The sequence below is a fragment of the Pinus tabuliformis genome, chromosome Q (genome assembly GCF_031772625.1).
Source record: "Pinus tabuliformis cultivar Carrire ecotype Pingquan chromosome Q, CPIR1, whole genome shotgun sequence".
Classification (NCBI taxonomy): Eukaryota; Viridiplantae; Streptophyta; class Pinopsida; order Pinales; family Pinaceae; genus Pinus; species Pinus tabuliformis.
In genome coordinates, this window is record NC_142296.1 from 594,897,682 (window position 1) to 594,905,815 (window position 8,134).

The 8,134-nt window shown below is 36.9% G+C and overlaps 1 pseudogene; it reads left to right on the forward strand.

Moving 5' to 3' along the window:
• Positions 1–5,840: 5,840 nt before the first annotated feature.
• On the forward strand, positions 5,841–7,475 carry LOC149220854 (auxin-responsive protein SAUR32 pseudogene; annotated as a pseudogene).
• Positions 7,476–8,134: the final 659 nt, after the last annotated feature.

Sequence of the window (8,134 nt, forward strand, 5' to 3'; positions counted from 1 at the left end):
GATGGTACTGAGAGTTCGGGCATCCAAGTTCTCCCAGTCTGAAGTAGTCATGGTTGCAGGTTTCTTAGTTGCCCCATCCAATGCCTTGTGCAACCCTTGTTGCACAAGCAAATGCCTAACCTTCAGTTTCCAAAGAGAAAAATTGCTCTTTCTGGTGAATTTCTCCACCTCGAATTTTGCATTTGACATCTGGTGAATTTCTCCACCTCGAATTTTGCATTTGACATCTGGTGAATTTCTCCACCTCGAATTTTGCATTTGACATCTTGGCCATTTTCTAAGCCTTTCAATCTTCAGTCTAGGGTTTAAAAAAAAAAATATTTCAATTGTCTTCTTCCAAAAAAAAGTTCCAATGCCAACAAAAGATTTCCAAGCTTTAACTCTCCCTACTTCAATTTAAAAAAAAAATGTTGAATATTTTTCAGGGAAAAACCTTTGTTTTTTTCCGATTCAAAGAAAAACCCTTTTAAAAAAGAACTTCTTTTCTCTTTTCGTTTAAAAACACTGTCTTCTTTTTCCTCACTTTCTCACATTCACCACTTTATTCAAAAAAAATTCTGAAACAAAAGTTTCTCTCAAATTTGACCACAAAAAAAAATACCCGGATTCAACACGCAGGTCTAGTAGCACTGCTGGCAACAACTGTGGCAGCGAACGGATCAAACAGGGAGACAATCACGTTCTGGTCTTCACATGCAGCAGACTCTCGGAACGCGGACAATACACCACCCTTCACGCACCTTTGTGCAAAAATGCAACCACCAGACTCTCGGAACACAGACAGCACACGCTCTTCACGAACCTTTGTGCAAACACGCAGGGTTTTCTTTGCACGCAGATTCTGGACAGCATTCCACAGTGCTCTGGTCTTCACCTCACGCAGATCAGGTCCTCACACAGCCGCTGGTTCTCACCGTAGGACAACATTCCACAACGCTCTGGTCTTCACCTCATGCAGATCAGGTCCTCACATAGCCGCCGGTTCTCACCACACGCAGATCAGGTCCTCACACAGCCGCCGGTTCTGGATTCACACAGGCTGGATTTTCTGGACTCTCATGCAGGCTGAGTTGCTTGGACCCTCACGCAGGCTAGATTGCCTCTTCTTCAATGCCGGCTCTGGACGCTTCAACCTTGACTCACGCTGATACAGCCACCACGCCTTTTCTTCAACGCACAACCGCCTTTTCTTCAACGCCCATGCTCACCGCCCTCGGAGCTCTGATACCACTTGTTGTACGAATAAGTGAAATAATGAAGAAAACAAGAAAGCTCAACAGAATAACCAAGACAAGAAACTAAATGGATTGGAATTTTGTTATTCAACAATGATTCTCGGCTCATTTCATGGGCATTTGTTAGCTTTATATCATCACCATCGTTACATAACTAATATTTCGGTATAAAACTGCCTTACATTTTACCCAAAATTACTAATTTGTTATCAAACTAACACATTTTACCCTTCTTGTTTTTCCTCTAATGTGCTAATCATTCTTGATATGGTCTGTGAAGGAGGGTCCTCTACTGGCGGCGGGAGTTTGTCAACACTGCTCTACAGTCCGACGGTAAAAGGTAAGCCATCCCGTGGACTTGCTCCCAGAATGTTTCCCCTCGGCATGATCACGAGAGGCTGGCCTCATTTCCCCTGTTGGTTGTTGCATGCGACTTTTTGGATGGCTTCTATTGCCATTTTCGTCGGACCTCAATGGTTGTAATATAACGTTGGGAGAGGGTACCAAACCTAGGATCTTCGTTTTACACCTTTGTAATTCTATTAAAATTTCTCTCTATGATAATGGAAATATTTATTCAGTTTTGGAAGACTCTCCATGTTTATTTACTGTTTGGTCCACTCAGGTTTGGAATACTCTATGTTTATTTTATGTTCAGTCTTTCGTCAGACCTCAATGGTTGTAATATAACGTTGGGACAGGGTACCAACCCTAGAATCCCCGTTTTACACATTTGTAATTCTATTAAAATTTCTGTCTATGATAATGGAAATATTTGTTCAGTTTGGGAAGACTCTGTTTATTTATTATTTGGTCCACTCAGTTTTGGAATACTCGATGTTTATTTTATGTTCAGTCCACTGTGAGTCATTTCAAGAACGGATGGAGTGCGGTCGAATTCCCATGGCCCCATGCTTCCACCCTGGCATATGTATGTTTCTACTCACAGTAACTGGAATGCATGGGATTTCTTAATAATAAATGGTTTGCAGTAGTCTGTGTCTCTGACATTTCTATTTCCAGAATTATAGTTCTCTGCGTCTTCACTTGTTAAAACCTCATTTGATGTTTACTTCTTCCTGAGATCGATGGCACCAACAATCGAATTATTTCCAGTTATATCCTTCCCACATTGCATGTATTGTTTCCTCTTTCAAAGACGCTAAGTTTTGCGGGCATATGGAGCATGTCTTAAGTCAACAATGGCCTGTCGAATTGTCCTTGCCAACCTCACAAGGTAACCCGCCTTAACGAAGAACTCCATATTCAGGAATGTAAAGCCCCTCCCCTTTTTTTTCTTATTGTTGAGGTACGTGCATGGTCTAGTCTGGTCCTTGCTGGTGATATTTTTTTTGTTTGTATTTAACTCTGTCCTAGTTGTACCTATTCTCATACCATCAAGTTTAACTTGCGCAAAGCTTAGATATTTATTCCCACTCCATGATTCATCTCCGACTTTGTATTTTTAACTGAGCACCTTTACTACTCTATTAAACGTAGCAGAGTATTTATTCGTTTTGTCTTGTAATGCATGGAAGATGGGTTTAGGGTTTGGTTTAGGTAGGCAATTAGGGACAACTTGATATTACAAATTTCCAAGGAAATTCCTTTCTTTTTCTGTCGAGTGGTGCAATTCCTCAATGCATGTAAAGTGATCCACTTTCACCACCATATACATTTGTTTTACCCATCTCGTCAAACTCTTCGATTTGTTATTAGTTTAGGGAAGGATGGCGCACCCCCCGCACACATATATATTGTACGACCTTAAAAAAAATTATTGCAATTTTTAGTTGTGGTGAATTCATGAATGATATCTAATTCATGAATGAAATTATTTCCCTATTTAAGGATAGTTTCAATAAAAATAAAATCATCGAACAAATGAGCCTAACAGATCCACATTCCATCTAATTGTGGAAACAACAATAACATAATTAGTAGATTACCAAACATTTAGTAGCATAGCATTAATGGCAATCATTTGCATTAATTAACAACACTAATTGCAACACATACATTAAGGTTTACATGAAATTGCAACCAGAAAGGCGATTTAGATTGATGAGGGACATTGCACCTGTTCCTAGTCAATCGATAAGCCAAATCTCTTTACTAAGACACCCCAAGCCTAGGTTGCGATTTTATAGAAATGGCTTCCTCAACCTTCTTGTTGTTAGTTCTGTAGATTTCAATTTCAATAATTAATGGTGGAATTGACAGATACATCCTCGACCTCACACATCTACCTATGCTCTTGCAAATTGAGACTCCTTTTTTTTTCTCAAGGAATACTGCACTTAGCCTTGACCCCTTCCAGCTTTATAGCATGCAAAGAGCCTCGCACTAACAATTATTTACTGCCCAGGAAATTTTCCATCATTAGGTCGTATCCCCTATGTGCTAGGTGGCCCTTAAAATATGTTGTTTATTCCCCATCCGAATTTCCTTTTAGGGAATTAGAATTCTTGGACTTTTCATTTGTCTTTCACAGCTTGTCACTGATCAAGCAGAATGCCTTCTGTAAAATTGCAATCCATACTCATTAACATTGCTCATCATCATGTATATGTTTATCTATTATCATTGAAATCAAACTATCTGTAATATTTATTACAATGCCTAACACTCGTTCAGATGTGTTAATTCAAAATAATAGTTCATAGTATTTTTTGAAAAATAAAAGTTTTGGGGCATTACAGTGAATGTATAACATGTGGAGAAAGGAGTCAATAATGACATATGACTTGTCTAGAAGTGTTCCAACGATGTGATTAACAATAAGGAAATCAAGGGATAATAATATATGACTTTTCGTCTATAACTAAGAAGTATTCCAAAGATGTGATAAGTAAAAGGAAGTAGTGCATCAGGTAATGCATGCCCAAGGTGAAGATTGTAAAGGTTTCATGAGGCCAGTTACGAGAAGATTCAAGTGTCAAAATTGCCCGAGGTGAAGATTGTAAAGGTTTCATGAGGCCAATTATGAGAAGCTTCAAGTGTCAAAATCCCATGATAGTCTACGAGAATAGGGACGCCACAAAGGGACAAGGATTCTAAGAGTACATGTGAACTTGAAGATCATGATATATTAATAAAATAACTTAGGTAGCTTTGGAGATTGTGTTGATTTATAAGACACATGGCAAGATTATGGACAAATATTGAAGACAAGATGCCATCAAAGCGATGTTAGACAAAACCATAAGCAATATCACGAGAGCTACTTGATTAGTCTTAGATTGACAAATGAAAAGGAATATTCAAATTTGTTTTAAAGACCCTACAAAGATTCCCATCTAAAATTTTAAATATTATTAGATGAGAGAGGGTTGATGATTGAGTTTTGTGGCACATGATATGAGAAAGAATTTTAAAAGATATTGGATCCAAAAACCAATATTGCAAAGAGTCATGACACAACATGTATCACATGTTCACAAGAGGTATCAAGGTTTCAACCCGTATAGGAATTGAACATTGTTACTGAAGATGATTGAAAAATGAGGATTGAGATCATGAGCAATGGTAAATGCATGACCAATTATTTGTTTAATGAAGATCTGTAAATGAATGATGAGAGTCAAGGATCCAACAATGATACTGTTGTTATTGAGCATGTAGAAACTATAGGGCAATATATGAGAAAAATGTAGATTCAGAATTATATGAATGAATAAGAAGAAGCTCGATGGAGAAATAAGGATAGAGCATAATTGAGAAGTTTAAAAAGAGGCAATAAGCCAAGAAGATGAAGATTGGGAGTGAGTGAGTCTAAAAATGATAAATAGCATAACCATTGAAGAAACTAGAACTCCTAGCTAAGTTATTGTAAAATTGTAATAAAAAGATAAATACTATTAAAATGGCATGAATGAATTAGATGGAGCATGGAAAAATAAAATATAAAGTCTTATGTGCGCTAACTACAAGAAAACAGGTATATAATAGAGAGAGATTCCTAGCATGAATATGCTTGAAAGGTTATTTCCGTGAGTGGAGAGGGTTGGCATTGTCGAGAGATAATGGTGTAAGAGATGTGAATTGAGATAAAATTCCATGGGCACAGTATTCCACAACTGCATTAATGTTACTAATGCAAATAGTGCGTTGCAAGGATTTAGAGACGAGAAAGATATTAGTTCATGACACACGTGCTACATGCTAGCCGAGGAATATTAGTATAACACTTAGTGAAAGTTGTAACGTTCCATTGTGAAGATGGTCACTATCGAGTGTGGGGATTTCCGCTCTATAAACTTTTGGGTTCAGAGTTCCACGTGGAATGAAAGCCAAACCATTAAAATTGATTGGAACGTTCACGTGATGTCTTTTGCAAATGGAATTCGAATATATTACGGTAGCCATGTATTCAAACCGCAGGGTATACTTATTTTAACATGTGACACCGCCCAAGGACTAAGAAATCAATGTCTTATCACCAGTGATGATACTGAAGTCAAACCCTTCCATGCGTGGTTTCTATGTGACCACAAGGTTTAGGGAATGTGGAAGATATGGGAGAATAAAATGATTATTGCCCATCAATTTGGCAACAGTACGCAAGATTCCTTTCGATCATCCTTTGTCTTTATTATACGCGTTTCTATACGCCGGATTAAAAACATTTTGCCTTCCTCCACCCAATAAATTGCAGCGGGAACGCATGCTTCCCTGCCTTCGTTCCAGATTTGCCCTCCTCTCATTTTAATTTCGAAAGGTCCTAAATCTCTGTGCAAATTCAGCCTGATTTTTTCTGTGGAAAGTCTGTCTGATCCCGATTGGCAATATTTTTCAGAGTCGGTTAAGCTTCCTACTCCATCGCTTCCCCGATTGAATTGGGGTATCGGTATCTGTTGGGAATTGGTATTGGTAAATTCCTTGTGCCACTTCTGGAAGGAAATTGCTGGAGGTTTCTGGAGGTTTGGGTTACAAGCCATTGAGCCTCTGTGTTGGTGTACATGCTCTGAAAATTATAGAAATTTTGGAAGGTTTTTTTTGTAAACTTATATTATTGTTGTCAAATTTCAAGATTTTGTGTGCATCAGAAATTTTTTATGGTGGTTTTTGGAGGTTTGGGTTAGAAGCTATTGAGCCGGTGTACATGCTCTGAAAATTATAGAAATTTTGGAAGGTTTTTTTTGTAAATCTAGATTATTGTTGTCAAATTTCAAGATTTTGTGTGCATCAGAAATTTTTTATAGTGTTAATCTATCTTTACCATCAAAAACATGATTTAAATACTGTTTCTGCAAAATTTGTTAAAAAATTGTCCAAATTCCGTGGCCACTTTCGACTGTACAAAGGAAAAAAAATATTGTCCAAATTCCGTGGCCACTTTTGACTGTACAAACAAATCCTCGGCCTCGGTTGAGGACGCCAAATCTTTATATCTGCTCTAATAATTTTAGAAAGTGCAGTGAACCTGGCAAACAACATGCACCATTCCGAGGTACTTGTCAGACACGGCACCTCAAAGGAGAAGGCGCACAATTTTCACAAGAGCGTTCCCAGGGGCTGTGTGGCCGTGTACGTGGGTAGTGAAGGAGAAGAACGGCAGCGATTTGTAATACCGGCAGTGCATGTAAACCATCCGCTTTTCAAGAAACTCCTCAAGGGCGCCGAAGAGGAATATGGATTTGGGCAGAAGGGCACCCTAACAATTCCTTGCCATGTTTCTGATTTCCAGTGCGTGGAAGATATTATTAAGGAAGAACACCACCAGTGTCACAGTAGCAGCTTCTGTTTGCGGTAACGATGTTGAGGCTCGGTTCCGTGTCCAGGTCATTCTTATAAGGGGCCTGCAGTAATTTCCAGGAATCAAGCCCATCTGCAGTAGCCTGGTTCTGGTCTAAACATTGTTTTACTTGCTTGTATTTTTGAGTTACCTCTCATAAACACAACCTAATTAATTTTATGTGTCTGTCATAAAATGGTACGTACTACTAAAACATGATTAGTTGACCACTGGTTAGATGTATGTTTAGTTATGCATAAATAATTGAATACTTGTACCCTGCTTCGATGAGGTGTGGTGTATATAAAAACATTTTCGAAAGATTCGGGAAGCAGTGTATAGTTAGATACCCTTCAGAGGGAAACTCAATCAGAAACTAATTGGACTTTCTTGGTCTTTGAAATCTTCTCTTTTAAGTTATCTACATATACATACCACTGCGTTTGAATGGCGGTGTACTTCTTTCATGTGTTCCTTCTGTACACAGTAACAACTCAAAAAATGCTATTATAAGAAAGTCTGGATGTGGCATTGTTCGCCTTCATTTTTTTGAACTCTAGTTTGTTATTCAACCTTTTAAAAAAGAATGGGTTTAGAAGAATGTCTACTATGGCATTGCTTGACATTGCTGCAGGTTGATATTTTTAATTTTAACTATTGTACTTTGTCGAACACTTATAAAAGTCTATTTAGCTATTTAAATATTTATATAATGTTAATGGAATATATATATATATATATATATATATATATATATATATATATAATAAATTTGAATTATTAAATTTAGATGTTTAGATGTTGATGTCTCAATGAAGACGGTATACATATTAACGGTTTTAAATATTATTAAGTATATATTTTGTCTAATGATTTAGTTTTATAATTTTAAGAAATGGGTTATTTTAATATTTTGACATTATGTAATAGTTAATTAGTTTTATAATTTTAAGATTTATAAATTGGTTATTTTAATATTTTAATGTACACCATGTAATAGTTAAACTTAAACTATTAAACTTCAGTTGTGTTTTATTAAACTTTATAGGATAAAGGTAAGTTTATGTAATAGTTAAGTGATTAAGTTCATTGTCAACGGATGTTTTCATAATTATTGTTTCATTAAAAAGGAAAACTATATTGTAAGATTTAGATTGATAAT